Here is a 16237-nt window from a genome sequence, read left to right as displayed (position 1 = left end):
GTGTAAAGCGCTTGTACAACACACTCACACAGCAGCAACATACTAGGCACACCACAAAAGAAACTCCACACAAGGTTATATAAAAATAGCCTTTGTATTAGCCATAAAAACACATTAGAACGCAATCACATATATGTCACTGTGCCACTAGGCACTTGTCATGATTTCACAGGAATTACATAAATCAATTAGGCCAATAGGGCCACTGTCATAGAATATCACACTTAAGCTGACCAGTGACTACTGCTAAGTTTATACTTAGCAAAAAACATCAGGCATAAACATAATAACGGTACTTGGCATTGCACGTTATGCATGTAATCATCAGTCCACCTTAGTACACCTTAGTATACACTTGCAGCTGTGCACCCATCATGGAATACCATAAGCATCATGCCCCTCTTAGGCATAAACTGCACAATATGTTATGCATACACAACATCTCATCAGGACGCCATACCTCCACATTTCCCATTATGCGGTAATTCTGCACCCAACGTGGAGCCCAATGCAGCAACATCATGGAGACTCCTTCCTCCTGCAGGACTCGGGGACGTCCGTCAAGGTTTCACCCCATTCTTGCCTAAACAGAATGGCGCTGGTGTCCAGTGCACAAAATCTGGGATGGGGGTGCAACACACACCCAGTCTCTGCCAAGTAAGAGTGCCCCCAAAGATCTGGTAAGGGTGCAGCTGCCCACGACCATGAGCCGCACCTGCAACAATGCGGAGTACTGAACCACCGCGGCCTGGGTTAATAGAATACCTGGACGCGCCGACCAGCCTCGGATGGGAGAGGGAGGGTAGTGCGACCCCTCAGCTCTTCTCTCTCACTCTTACACTGACTGGTGAGGGCTGCTGTGGTAAGATTTGGAACAAAGTCTTTGTTGAGTCCACTCTGCTATGTGCGGCCTCTCTATTGCGATGAGCCCCGCCACAGTCAGGCTCAGTCTTTGCCTGGCTTCCGGCTGCTTCTCGCGGCCACAGGATACGGAGCGAGTTCTTCATTGAGTTCTCTGCTCTCTCCCCCACCCAGCATCTCACAGCGGCAGGCTCCACCCCTCCATGACGAGGACGCAACAGTTCACACTCGAGGATTTCCTGAACTGGGGTTTTCTCTCCGCTGTCCTGTCCATTTAAAAAATAAACTTTTAAAGAAAGTTTTATATAGCTCAAACTTGATCCGAAGGTATCAGAATGCTTTACATAGCACCAGGTGCATTACATGAGGATGCATTAATTTTTTTTAGGCACGGGGAGATTAAGTGATTTGCCCAGAATCACAGAATCTCAGGATGTTCATCGTCTTTGCCAACTCCTCTCCTCTTGCTCAGACAACACATGGGGCTCTCCTCTTCTTCGTGGGAGCCCCACCCAGAACCAGGCTTCAGACTCTGCCTGTCTTCTGGCACTCTTGTAGCTACAGAGCGAAGTCTCTGTCTGCTTCCTCGCCACAGCGCAACTTCTCTCTTTGCGCCCGCCGCGCAATAATGCCACAAAAGCCCACGTCAAGGTTCCTTTACCCCCAGCACAGAAGTCCTGGAGTGCTCCACGTGCTGCTCCAGACCCAATGCCCTTCCCAGGAACTTTCTAGGCACCGGAAGGAGAGCGCTCACCACACACTGGATTAAAGGGCAGTTGAAGGCACGAATAGGGAGCAGGCAGCTCTCTTCTCCAGGAACCCACAAGGGCAGAGCTGGGCACAGGCAGGCCAGCACACAGGGCCTCCCAGCAGAGGGCAGACCCTCCAGCCACCTAGCAAGCAGCAGCTGAGTCCCACGGCGATCCCTCCTGGCAGAGTGCTCTTCAGATCCACTTCACAGTAAGCTCTGTTCCAAAAGTTCTTCCTTTGCGTGGGCTCAGAGTCCCAGTACTTATACTAGAAAGTGTCTCTGTTCTCCCCTGGCCCAGGGCTCTGAGCCCAGTCCAAACCAGTTCTGGGTGGCACTCTGCAATTGCACAACAACCTCCATTGTCAGTGTGAGCCCTGGCTCCAGACACACCAAAGGGGGGTGGAACCATCATTATGGAAGACAGGCCTATTCAGGTGCAGGTGCTACTCCTCCCACCATTCCAAATGCAGACCAGGCCTATTCAGCTTAGCGCTGACTCATCCAGACTCTCGGGAGCCACTGCACAGCCCCATCCCTAGTCACTCCAAAGACAGACAGTCAATACACATCCTAGAAGAGGACTAAAGACACATAGCACACAGAAATGCCCACTTCTAAAATTGGCCTTTCTAGAATAGTAAAAAATAAATCTGCTAACACCAATAAGCAGAATTTATCACCACTTCCAAAAATACCAAACTTGATCAAGCTACCCCTCTCATGTCAGGAATTACCACTGGAACACATATCAGGGAATTCCCAATGCATCCCTATGAGAGGGCAAACTCACAGCAGTCACTACAAGGTTATGCCACACAGTTAAGGCACATGTCCTACCTTTTACCTACAGCACACCCTGCCCATAGGGCAAGCTAGGGCCTACCTAAGGGGTGACTGATATGTAGTAAAAGGGGAGTCACAGACATGGCAATCACATTATGTGCCATGTCACAGCTGCAGTAAACTATGTGCGCAGGTCCCTTCATTTATAAAGTTTTCTATAGCGCCAACTTGACCCAAGAGGGTATCAGAGTGCTTTACATTTAGGATCGTTGCGTTACAAGTTACATCAGATACAAGAGCATAGTAAGGTACAGTATACATAAACAATGTTTCAATAATACGTAGGAGGGAGGAGAGGAAGGAGTAATAGCGGGGAGACGAGGAGGAACAATGCCCAATGTCCGGCTGGGTAGGTGACGGTCAAGGGGGAAACCAGAGCCAATCTCCTCATTAGCTGTCAACCAGCTCCACCGGTCCTCAGCCATGTTGCTCAGGTCACCGCGTTCAGGAAAAAACTGTTATTAGTTTATTTGATTTGTGAAGGTTATATAGCGCTATCTAAGAGCGCATAACCAGGGGAACGTTCCATTAGAAGGTACATCAAAAGGATTATAAAGCGCTGGCTAGACACGTAGGTATCAGAACACTATAACAGAGGAACACTGCCTTACAAATTACATCAGTTACAATAGCGTTGTAAGGTACAGTAAACAAACAATGAGGTTGAGAGAATTTATAGGAAAGGAGGGAAGGAAGGAGCCGTAGCAGGGAGATGAGGAAGAACTGTGTCTAATGTCCAGAGAGACAAATAGAGAGGGAAAGGGGAGAGGTAGAGTGAGAAGGGAGGGGACGAGGGGGAAGACAGAAAATAAATAAAGGGAAAGTCAGCCCAAAGACTGAGTGGGTAGGAGATGGCCAAGGAGATAATCCAAAGCCAGTCTCCTCTATAGCTCTCTAGGAGGCTCTAACGGGCTTCGGTCCGAAAGCTGGAAAGAAAGAAGACGAGGAGAAAGCAGAGCACCAGAAATACGATGAAAGGAAGGGAGGAAGACAGGGAGAAAGGGAGAAACTGTGCCCAAGGTCCGGCTGGACAGGTGACGGTCAGGGGATGAACCAAGGCCGATCTCCTCATTAGCTGAACAGAGCAGCTCCACCGGGTGTCGGACAAAATGCTCAGACTCCGCTGTCAGGGTAGAGATCATGTGTACTCCAGGCGAGACAAGAAGAGAGGGAAGGAGGAGAGGGAGAGTGAGAAGGGAGTGGACGAGGGGGAAGATGGAATAAGAGATAAAGGGAAAGTATGCCCAAAGATCGGAAGGGTAGGCGACGGCCAGGGAGGAAATCCAAAGCCAGTCTTCCCTATAGCTATCTAGGAAGCTCCAATGGACATCGGTCAGAAAGATGGAAAGAAAGGAGACAAGAAAAAGGCAGAACAGCAGAAATACGCAGAGGGGAGGGCGAAGACCAGGAGAAGGGGAAAAACGATGTCCAGTGTCCGGCTAGTCAGGTGACGGCCAAGGAGATAATCCAAAGCCAGTCTCCTCTATAGCTCTCTATGAGGCTCCAACGGGCTTCGGTCCGAAAGCTGGAAAGAAAGAAGACGAGGAGAAAGAAGAGCATCAGAAATACGATGAAAGGAAGGGAGGAAGACAGGGAGAAAGGGAGAAACTGTGCCCAAGGTCCGGCTGGGCAGGTGACAGTCAGGGGATGAACCAAGGCCGATCTCCTCAATTAGCTGAACAGATCAGCTCCACCGGGCGTGTCGGACAAAATGCTCGAACTCCGCTGTCCAGGTAGGGGTCAGGTGTACTCCGGGGAATGTCAGTATAGTGCGGGGTGTGCGAGGGGGGTACTTCTAGGATTTAAACTCCTGAATTGATGGAATTAAGAAAAGACCATCCGAATAACTTAATGACCAGACTTCAATGTATTATAAGAAAGGCAATATATTTGTGATATTCCTTGATCGCATGATGAATGATAAGTGCAGAAACACATCTACAGACACTGTCTGCATGCACATATCATTACCAAGCTCTCATCTTCTGAGATCAGCCATGATCCACACAGCTCCACCAGATACCACTCACACTAGCCAAGAATTCCTTAAAATTCCCTCTGCAGCGCTATGGAACCTCTTACATCCTCTATGAAGGTCACACAACTTCTAGAATGGTACATCCTGACACTCAGCCAGCACACACCAGCTCTGCACCCACACCAATGCTATGCATGTCTGAAACCATTTTGTATGTCAAAAAGACTGTTGAGGGAACAGGATAAATGTTATCTTGCTTCTCAGTCCAGCACCAACCACCCCCCCCAGCCCAGAACTACATTATGCACGCATAGGTCACCTTAGGCAAGATAAATGCTTCTTCATGCAGTTTATTCGGCCTAACAGGCTCAACATCCTGGGAGAGTGTGAAGTATAAAATATATTTCCTTACTGTCATAGTTTGTGCAGTTCAAAAGTTTCTGGATATCATTCAGATTACCAGTTGTAGGAAACAAGAGCACTTTCGCACAGTCATATCTTCCTTCTTTGCAGGCCAAGTGCAAAGCTGTGTTGCCTGCCTTTTCTGGAACACATAGGCTGGCCCCAGACAGAATCAGCTTGTTGGTGAATGCTGGCAGTTCAATGATGACAGCAATGTGAAGAGCAGTCTGTCCCAAGTCATTCTGTAGGTCCAGGAATTCAGTTCTACCCATGTACTGCAGAACAGCATCACGAAAGGTTTCATGCTCATGAATAGCAGCCAGGTGTAGAGCTGTGTCTCCCTCGTCTGAGAGATATCCGAAAACTTCCACGGCCCAGGGCTCGGGGTCTGCGCGTTGTTCCAGGCGGATGGCCTGCACTAGATCCCTCACCTCCACGACAGTCGCATCCTCATCCTGTAACGACTCGCCCAAAGCAGAGTCAAAGCATTCGAACTCTTGTTCCACTGAGACTTTGTGGGTCTGTTATTCACTCCAAGGTTTTGGGTCCTTGATTCCCGGAAGCTCCTCAGCCCTCGCAAAACTATCAGTAGACTTTTTTTGTGCTTTTTTTTTGCTGCTTGTGCCACCCACTTTGGTAGGTGGCACAAGCAGCACTGCAAGTCCCCGAGTGGCATTTAATTTCCTGGCCCTGGGTATATGGGATACCACTGTACAAGGGACTGATAGGTAAATTAAATATTTATTTTATTTTTATTTGCGGCATTTGTAGAGCGCGACACTCCTCCCAAGGGATATCACGGCGCTATGTACCAGAGAGGACTACTGATGGCGTATGCTGAGAAGTTACAATTTAGGGAAGAGGTGTGTTTTCAGTTTTTTTCGAAACTGGAGGTAGTTTGTAGTTTGTCTTAGGTCGGTAGGCAGGTCGTTCCACCTTTTTGCTGCAAGGTAAGAAAAAGAGGGGCCGCCTGTTCTGACTTTGTGGATACGTTTGGTTTTAGCCAGAGCTGATTGACACGAGCGTAGGTTTCTATTGGGTACATAAAAATCGATCTTCCCTTGAAGAATTGTAGGGCCTGTTTTATATAAAGTCCTGTGGGCATGGCTAAGCAGTTTGAAGGCAGCCCTCTGACGCATCGGGAGCCAGTGAAGTTTCTTTAGGCACTCCGATGCCGAGTCTCGTTTGCCTTTGTTGCATATGAGTTTGGCCGCCAGGTTTTGCAAGACTTGTAGGCGGGAAAATAACTGTTCATTCATCCCTACAAATAGTGCATTCCCGTAGTCTAGACGACTGACCAGAAGAGCTTGTGAGACTGAGCGTCTGCAGTCCAGGGGTATCCAGGGAAATATCCTGGCGAGGAGTTTTAGTATGGCAAAGACCCTACCACAAAGGGATCGTACGTGATCCTTCATGGACAGGGCATCGTCCATGATGATTCCCAAGTTCCTGGCGTGTTGTTTAGGGGTGGGGGCCGGTCCCAATGAGGATGGCCACCATGTGGCATCCCACACGCGTTTGGCTCCACCGAACAGAAGGATCTCCGATTTGCCTGCGTTCAGCTTTAGATAATGATTATGCATCCATTGTGCCATTTCGGAAAGGCAGTCGTGTAGCTTAGTTTTGGTTGTCTCAGGCCCCTCGTCCATGGCCACCATCAGCTGCGTATCATCCGCATAAGAGCAGATGCCAATGCCCCACTTCCTTCCAATGTCAGCAAGGGATGAAATATAGACATTGAAAAGGGTGGGGCTCAGTGAGGCACCCTGGGGGACCCCGCAGCCAATGGGGTTTGGCCTTGAATGGAACTGACCCATATGTACTGCCTGGGTACGATTACTCAGGAAAGAGTGTAGCCAGTTCAGTGCTGTAGATTGGACTCCCTTGCTCCAGAGTGTGTTCAGCAGACAGTCGTGGGATACCGTGTAAAACGCCGCTGACAGGTCAAGCAGTATCAGTGCTACCGCTCCCCCTTGGTCGGTGGAGGATCTGATACTGTCCGACACTGCCAGCAACGTTGCCTCAGTGCTGTTATTGGCTCTAAAACCAGTCTGGGAGGGATCCAGGAGGAAGTTGTTTTCTAGATACCTGGTCAGCTGTACGTTGACCAGTTTCTCCAGGGCTTTAGAGAGATAGGGAAGCTGGGAGATGGGTCTGTAGTTCTCTGGGTTGAGAATATCAGATCCCGCTTTCTTCAGGAGGGGGGTCACTGACGCGTGCTTCCAAGCATCAGGGAAGGTGGCGGTGGCTAATGATTTGTTAAAAAGGTGAGTGATCAGGGGACAAAGCGTGGTTGCAATTTTAGAGAACACAAAGTGGGGGCATGGATCTGAGGGGGATCCAGATTTAACTGTGTTCAACACTGCTAAGACCTCATCTACAGAAAGTGGTTCGAAGCTGGTTAGGCGGGGTACATTGCCTAAGTCTAGTTGGTCTTTGGATACTTCTGGTGACACAGCAGTCTTAGATAGATTGTCTGAGTTACCGTGGGTATTTTGGGGGGTAAAGGTGGCGTATATTTCCTTAATCTTTTCTGAAAAGAAAGTGCTGATACACTCACAGACCTCCGTCGAGGGGGTGAGAGTTTGTGAGGTGCTAGATGGTTTACTAAGCTCCTTAACTATTCTGAACAGTTCTTTCGCTGAGTTGCTGTTTTCTTGAATACGCTGAGTAAAGTAGTCCTTCTTTGCGTTTTTGATGGCCAGAAGGTACTGCTTCCGTTTATGGACATAGTTTGGTCTTGTTTCACTGTCCTTGGACTGTCTCCATAGGTGTTCATTTTTTTGACATTCCTTCTTAAGATTTTTTAGGTGGGGGGTATACAATTTCTCTGATACGTTTTTTTTTTCTAGATTCTCGCATGGGGGCTAATTTGTCTAGTGTTTCTAGTATTCCCGCATCTAGTAAGGCGACGTCATTGCAGGCAGGGGAATCGTCCGGTAGTTTGACATCAATCTCTCGGAAATATTTCTCAAAATTGGATTCATTGATTAGCCTCCAAGCTCGTTTAGAGATGTGGGGGGCTATTTTGGGTTTCAGAGGTTTACCGGGGAAGTTAAGTGAGAAAGATATAAGGGAGTGGTCCGACCAGGATAGGGGGTGGACTTCTCTTATATTGGTAGATTCGATGTTGGTGAATAGTAGGTCTAGGGTGTGGCCCACTGAATGTGTGGGGCCCACTATCCACTGCTTCAGTTGGAGAATTCCCATGTCGTATTCCAACTGGGAGGTTCCTGGGGCATCCATTTTCTCATAATGAATGTTGAAGTCGCCAACAATCATATAGTTTTTGTGTTTTAGGCAAAGTGGCAAGAGTTGATTCAGTAATTTGGTGCCAAGACTGGCCTGTTGTCCGGGGGGGATTGTATATAACTGCGCCAGCCAGGATAGTGAGGCCCTCGAAGAGTACTTTAAAAGGTAATGTCTGATGTGCCAAACAAGTGTAGACCAATCTTACCAAGTTTACCATAGAGAGAACATGCACTTTAGCACTGATCAGCAGTGATAAAGGGACCAGAGTCCTGAACCACCAACAGCAAGTCAGACAAAATACAGGAGGAAGGCAAAAAGTTCTGAGATGACCCATCAAAAAGGGTCCAACAAAAGATGTCATCTATAAATCTCCGCTATGTGGTTATTTCTTCTTTGAAGGGGTTGTTGACATTCAAAATGAAGTTGTTCTGGAAGTAGTGCATGTAAAGCCTTTGCACAAATGTTCTCCCCCTAGAAGTTGCTTGGGTATGGTGGTATAGGGTGTTCTCAAATTAAAAGAAATGTTCTTTCAATGCTATGCAGGCACAGTCCATGATGAAACCTACTGGGATGATAGACATCCAAATAGTAGCTATGAGTGGTTCCTCTACTATTGTAAGGGTAGTGTCTTGAGGGATGCTCATATAAATTGCCTTGACATCAAGAGTAATGAGCAAGTAATCAGCATCTTACAGTTGGGTGGTCTGGAGAACGCTAAGCACATCCTTCATATCTTCCAAAAAAGATTGCATGATGAATGATAAGTGCAGAAACACATCTCCAGACACTGTCTGCATGCACATATCATTACCTAACTCTCATCGTCTGAGATCAGCCATGATCCACACAGCTCCACCAGATACCACTCACACTAGCCAAGAATTCCTTAAAATTCCCTCTGCAGCGCTATGGAACCTCTTACATCCTCTGTGAAGGTCACACAACTTCTAGAATGGTACATCCTGACACTCAGCCAGCACACACCAGCTCTGCACCCACACCAATGCTGTGCATGTCTGAAACCATTTTGTATGTCAAAAAGACAGTTGAGGGAGCAGGATAAATGTTATCTTGCTTCTCAGTCCAGCACCAACCCCCCCCCCCCCCGCCCAGAACTACATTATGCACACATAGGTCACCTTAGGCAAGATAAATGCTTCTTCATGCAGTTTATTCGGCCTAACAGGCTCAACACCCTGGGAGAGTGTGAAGTATAACATATATTTCCTTACTGTCATGGTTTGTGCAGTTCAAAAGTTTCTGGATATCATTCAGATTACCAGTTGTAGGAAACAAGAGCACTTTCGCACAGTCATATCTTCCTTCTTTGCAGGCCAAGTGCAAAGCTGTGTTGCCTGCCATTTTCTAGAACACATAGGCTGGCCCCAGACAGAATCAGCTTGCTGGTGAATGCTGGCAGTCCAATGATGAGAGCAATGTGAAGAGGAGTCTGTCCCAAGTCATTCTGTAGGTCCAGGAATTCAGTTTTCCCCTGGTACTGCAGAACAGTATCAAGAAAGGTTTTCATGCTTATGAATAACAGCCAGGTGTAGAGCTGTGTCTCCCTCGTCTGAGAGATATCCGAAAACTTCCATGGCCCAGGGCTCGGGGTCTGCGCGTTGTTCCAGGCAGATGGCCTGCACTAGATCCCTCACCTCCACGACAGTCGCATCCTCATCCTGTAACGACTCGCCCAAAGCAGAGTCAAAGCATTCGAACTCTTGTTCCACTGAGACTTTGTGGGTCTGTTATTCACTCCAAGGTTTTGGGTCCTTGATCCCCGGAAGCTCCGCAACCCACGGCAAACTATCAGTAGACCTTTTTTTTTGCTTTTTTTTGCTGCTTGTGCCACCCACTTTGGTAGGTGGCACAAGCAGGACTGCAAGTCCCAGAGTGGCATTTAAATTGCTGGCCTGGGTATATGGGATACCACTGTACAAGGGACTGATAGGTAAATTAAATATGCCAAACAAGTGTAGACCAATCTTACCAAGTTTACCATAGAGAGCACATGCACTTTAGCACTGATCAGCAGTGATAAAGTGACCAGAGTCCTGAACCACCAACAGCAAGTCAGACAAAATACGAGAGGAAGGCAAAAAGTTCTGGGATGACCCATCAAAAAGGTTCCAACAAAAGATCTCATCTATAAATCTCCGCTATGTGGTTATTTCTTCTTTGAAGGGGTTGTTGACATTGAAAATGAAGTTGTTCTGGAAGTAGTGCATGTAAAGACTTGGCACAAATGTTCTCCTCCTAGAAGTTCCTTGGGTATGGTGGTATAGGGTGTTCTCAAATTAAAAGAAATGTTCTTTCAATGCTATGCAGGCACAGTCCATGAAGAAACTTACTGGGATGATAGACATCCAAATAGTACCTATGAGTGGTTCCTCTACTATTGTAAGAGTAGTGTCTTGAGGGATGCTCATATAAATTGCCTTGACATCAAGAGTAATGAGCAAGTACTCAGCATCTTACAGTTGGGTGGTCTGGAGAACGCTGAGCACATCCTTCATATCTTCCAAAAAAAGATTGAGGGGCATATTCACAAGCCCCTTTCACCACAGGAACGTCACTTTTTGGGATGTGCATGAAGGGACACCTTCCTGCCCATAAACAATCTTCCCCTTCAATGCAGACACCGATGCACTATGGTGAAAGGGTGTCTACATTGGCGCTAGGCAGCTAAAATTAGCACTAGCACAGTGGGAAGTGCAGGGCTGCAACGTTTCCTTGTAAATACTGTGCAACTCTGCATTTTTCAAGTGGCGGAGCGCGGTGTTAAGCCAAGATGGTTAACGACATGCTCCGCCATTCCTAGTAAATATGCCTCTGAGTCTTTGACACCAAGGGGCAGAAGAAGGAGTCACAGAACATGGAGAGGGGTTCCAGGAGGGAGTCTATACTAGACAAAATAAGACGTTCTTTTGGAGGTTTCCGTCCTTTGTGGATTTTTAGCAGTGTATGGAAGTCCGAAATCCGCATGTTTGTTTTCAGCAAGAATGCTGATTCCTTGTTAGTTAACCACCCCATCATTTCTAATTCACAGGCGAAGGATGCAATTCTCTTTTTCAAGCTGGATGTGGGTTCCACTTAGATTTTCATATAACTGGTTGCATTTTACATGAATATCAAACACTCTTCTCTGTACATTTGCATGGGCATCACCACAACTGCTCTTCCTTTGTCAGCTGGCTTGATGGTGATTGTGTTGGCATTGGCCAGAGTATGGATTGCTTGTTGTTCGGCTTTGAACGAATTGTGAAAGGTATGTTTATATACCTGTCTTAACACTTCCTTCAAAACAGCCTGTTCAAAGGTCTGTGTCTGATCAGGTGGAGATGCCAATGGAGGATTAAAGTAGAGGGATTCCTAAGTCCTGTGTGACACCTTCTCTGCTCAGGTCATGGCTCCAACTCAAGTTTAAGATTCTCTGGTAGATTGTGTACAATAGTAGACTTTGCCAAGAACCAGAATGCTGTGGAATGGTGGCATAATTGCGTCCAAGGAACACTTGGAACGAGCCTCCCAACCCTCACTCATTTTATACAGATACTAAGAAAAACGAATAGCACTATTAAGAGCTCGGAATATCACAATACCGGACACAACTAAAACCCAAAATATCAAAGCAAACAGCATAAGTACGCAAAATGGTAGCAAGCAAATAATTCCTTTTTCCTAACTGTCAGGGGCTGAACAATCTTGAATCTATAGCACAGTCCACTATGAAAATACACAAAACATAAAATCAATACACTGCGCTAACAGACAAAACCTAAACCAAAACTCAATACCTAATATACAAATATTTTAAAGGAATTTTAAACATTAATTTACGTTTTATCATTTCGAAATTAAGAAGATTCCCCCCCCCAAAAATATTAAACAATTAGAACAACAATAAAAAATTACCTTATAATTCCTAAAACTAAAATAATTAGAACACAGCTAAAATACATTGAACAGAAAGCTACAAAAAAACTATAAATAACATATAAACAGCAATCAACACTAAAGATACATTATTCAAATATAGAATACATAAAATCATATCTGAGCACACATCACCATTTAGTTAATCATACACACAATATTAACATGTATTAAAAAACAAAAATCCCACCCAAAGATTTCGAGGATAGAACAAATTTACTCTTGATTCAGTATCAGTAATCATTGACCAACATTCCAGTGTTAACAATTAATAATATAAACCCAAACCCACAAAAAGTGAAATATTAAAAGTAATGCCAAAAATGCAAATAAATCTCCAACTTAACTGGAAAAGCCATATTATCTCCACTGACAACCTGCAGAATCCCAAAAATAATAAAAATAAACACTCATGCAAACCTGCAAAAATCAATAAAAAAATATTTAAAACATAGAGAAAATCCCAACGTGTTTTTCGTATATTAAAAATAAGCTATTAGCTGTCAAAAATCATCTGACTGTGAAAAAATATGCAAAAAAAGAACATACATTCCCAAGCTCAAAACATACAATAACCACAAGAACCATAAATATCTATCACTTAGCAGTAAAATACATATATACACTATGGCTAAATCTAAACTACACATACTTAACTAACAGTCCACATTAAATTCTACCTCATGCGGGCAACTAACTAACATTCTATTCCTTGCTGTTCCGGTCGGGTCAATGTCATCATGAAGCAACTGCTCTCCTGCTGACTTACATAGGTGTGGGTTGGGCGGTCATCTTGGGAGTAGGGTTGGGCTGGCTATAAAGCCATTTGCAGCCAGACAGGTTTCTTGCCATTCAGATGTTCTACTGGCTCAAGACTTCCAAAACTCCTTCACTTACCTTTTCAGCATCCCCACTTTTCCTGGTTTCCTCTGCTTCCTCACTCCCTGGGGCTCTTCAGTAGCCTCATCAACTCACCAGGAACTTTGTTGCATCGGATCTTCACTGGTTTTGTCATCAGGCGGTTGTCCTGTGGAAAAGGGACAAAAGAAATGAGAGACAAGTCATGGACAAACAAGTTGGGTAAAAAAACACAGGGCGCTTGTGAACAGCAATAGTTATCTGTCGGGCACTTGGTCAATGCACAGGTGATTAGGAGTTCTCATACTGAATTTAACCTGGTAGCACAAAAGAAAGAAAGTACATTGGTACCAGCGCAGCACATATTATTTCTCTATTGTTTGCAAAGGACATTCAAACAAAAGACAGTCATATATGTTTATGTTATGATGCAATTGTTCTTGGCATGATGTAATGCTTTTCTTATGAGCAGGGGGTTGTTATTTATTTGACCTTTGCATTATTTGTCTGGATTTCTTTACTTTTCGCATCGTCTGCATACTCTGGGACTATCAACCTTCTATTGGTTGCAAGTTACGAGGCAATCTAGTTTTCTGTTCCATTGCATATCTTTGTGCACATAAGTAGGTGTGCAGTACTCAGACCCATTTAAATATACGTTTATGTTGACAAGAGGAAGTAGCAAAGGAAGGTGTGTAATCTCCACTGTTCTTGTATTTTATAAGCTATGCCATCAATTCCAGACGTCTTCTCTCCTCCCCTTTTTGGGTCTCTGCACTACTGCCATCACTCTCATCAGACATCAGTCGGGAAGGGAATATTCAGGTAGGGTAGTTTATGTGGAACTATACTTGAGCTCACTGCGAGAACCGTTCTATTCAATATTAGAATCCCCCTTACATTGCTCCCTTTGTTTTATAGGTAGAAACACAGAGGCAATTTGAATCCAGACGTATCTCTGGGAGACTGTTGAAGATGGAACCAGTGTTTGTCTGTTCCACTCCCTTCTTCCACATTGGTCTGGTGAGGCTTTGACAATTGTTGGGCCAGCTTGGCAAGATGGGGAGTTGGGACATAGAATTGTTTCCTCCGCTCACTTCAGCAGAAAATCCAGGTGAAAATCTGACATTCACAATTCAAATTAACCAGTTATAAAACCATACTAACTTCGTTAAAGTAACCTAACTCCCATCCGACCCACTAAAGTAGCTCAGAAAAAAGCTCTAAACGAACCTGAAGAACCACAACCAGGAATTGCCATCCAGGAGAACTGCAGCTGAATACTAATGATGCAAAGAGACTACAAAATACAGCTATTAGTAAAATAGGCTTCACAAATGAAAAAAACAAACTATTTACATTATAACAAATGGAAAAAACTAAATGATAAAAACATATTGTAATATAAAAGGTTTCTAAAATAGAAATAACTTTGGTACAATCAATATTAATAAGTAAAAAATACAAATAAAATGTAAAAATTATAATCTCAATGTAATGTATTCTGAGCACTTGTCAATATGTTAAAATGAACAATGTATGAAAATGTATTACACATTTTTAAAGTAAATGTTATAAAACCTCTATAACAAAATATGCTAATATGAATTTGTTACTATATATATGTATAAAATATACCACTTAAATTTCATAATTTAAAATTCATTTAATTTTAAAGCATGATATATAAATGTAACTATATAATCATACAGGAAAACATGAGAAAATATACTACATTGGCTCCCTGTCAGGAAACAAATCAGTTTCAAGATCTTCTGTCTTGTACATAAAACCGCGCCCGGGAACAGGCCAAGGTATCTGGCCCAAATATTCAACTGGTACCTACCTAACAGAACCCTCAGGTCAGGAACCAAACATCTTCTCACTCCTCTCAAGATTCATGAAGCCAGTAATGGCGGTAGATCCTTTTCACGTCTCACCCCAACTTTGTGGAACCCGCTTCCATTGCAGCTTCATATAGTTTTTTATCATAATCAGTTTTGGAAAAGGCTAAAAACCTGGCTCTTCTGATCATTCTTCTTCTCCTCCGTCATCTTTCCATCCCTTCCCTGGTTTTGGCCAGCGCTCTGAGACCCTCGGGTGATATGCAAGCTTAATAAAATCCTCTGACTACGGCTAGGGGACTGATTTAATATTCCCACTCCAACTTTAGCCACTCTTGGGAAACAGTTGGAATCTGAAGCATAAGTCACATTGGGGAAAGAGTTGTACTCTCTTGGGGTCAATTATACTATTCCCACTCCAACCTTAGCTCCATTGGGGAAGGTGTTGTACTCTAAAGAGGTTAGATTTAATATTTACACTAACAAACCATATCTACATTGGGAATACATGCTTGACTATGAAGGGGTAAAATGTCCTATTTGCCCTCAGCCCTTAGCCCTAATGATGATAATATGGGCTCTAAAAGTGGAAGATTTAATCTTTCCACTCCAACCTTAACCAAATTCAGGAAAGTGTTAAATTCTGACAGGGCCAGGTTTAGTATTCCATAACTTAACGATAATGATAACTTATTAGCATCCCGGTGATAACAACAAGCAAATTTAACATCACAAAAACATAGATAATAAATTACAAATAAAAATATTATTATATTAATGAATGAATCAATCAATAAATTGACACAAACCGTATGTTATGTTGATTTGTATAATGCAATAATCACCCGGGATGGTATTACAGCACTTGGGAAAGGTGTGTAGGTGTGAGGTACCAAGGTGCTTATATGAAGAGCCAGGTCTTCAACTTCTTGTGGAACTTACTAAGGCGCCTATTAGGATGGCGGACGGACCTGCGTCCGTCCGCCACCCCCGAGGTGGAGGGACCGTCCGCAGGGGCAGCGGCTGTCCCTCCGGTGGAATTAGGATGTGACCACCACCCTGGCGGTCACATCCCGTATATGTAACATTGCGGCGGGTGCTGCTTTAAGCAGCACCCGCCGCAAGGTTAAATATGCATGCTGTGCATTTGCATGCACAAAGCAGCAGGCACCGCGCGGTGCCTGCCGCATTGTGCATGCAAATGCAGGGAGGTACCGTAGGTACCCCCCATGTGCACCCCCCACGCCTCCCTTCAACCTGGGGGCCCGCAACAGGCCCCCAAAAAAAAGACTGTATGCCTTTCCGTGGCGGCATTGCCGGCACGGAAAGGCATGTCCTGAAGCTCATTCTAATATGGCTGGCGGTGTCTGATAGACACCGCCACCATATTAGAGCCTTTCCGCCACGGTCGGAAGGCGACCGCGGCGGAAAAGCGGCGGACGGTCTTCCCGTCCGTTGATGACCCCCCAGCCATCCTAATGTGGCGGGGGGTCTTTCCATTTACCGCAGCAG

The 16237-nt window shown here is 44.9% G+C and overlaps 1 pseudogene; it reads right to left on the bottom strand.

Annotated features, from left to right (window-relative positions):
- Positions 1-3948: 3948 nt before the first annotated feature.
- LOC144784170 (NF-kappa-B inhibitor beta-like) lies at positions 3949-14935 on the bottom strand (annotated as a pseudogene).
- Between the last annotated feature and the right edge of the window lie 1302 nt (positions 14936-16237).

Source organism: Lissotriton helveticus, chromosome 10, assembly GCF_964261635.1.
Source record: "Lissotriton helveticus chromosome 10, aLisHel1.1, whole genome shotgun sequence".
Classification (NCBI taxonomy): domain Eukaryota; kingdom Metazoa; phylum Chordata; class Amphibia; order Caudata; family Salamandridae; genus Lissotriton; species Lissotriton helveticus.
This window is presented reverse-complemented; position numbering and strand designations above follow the sequence as displayed.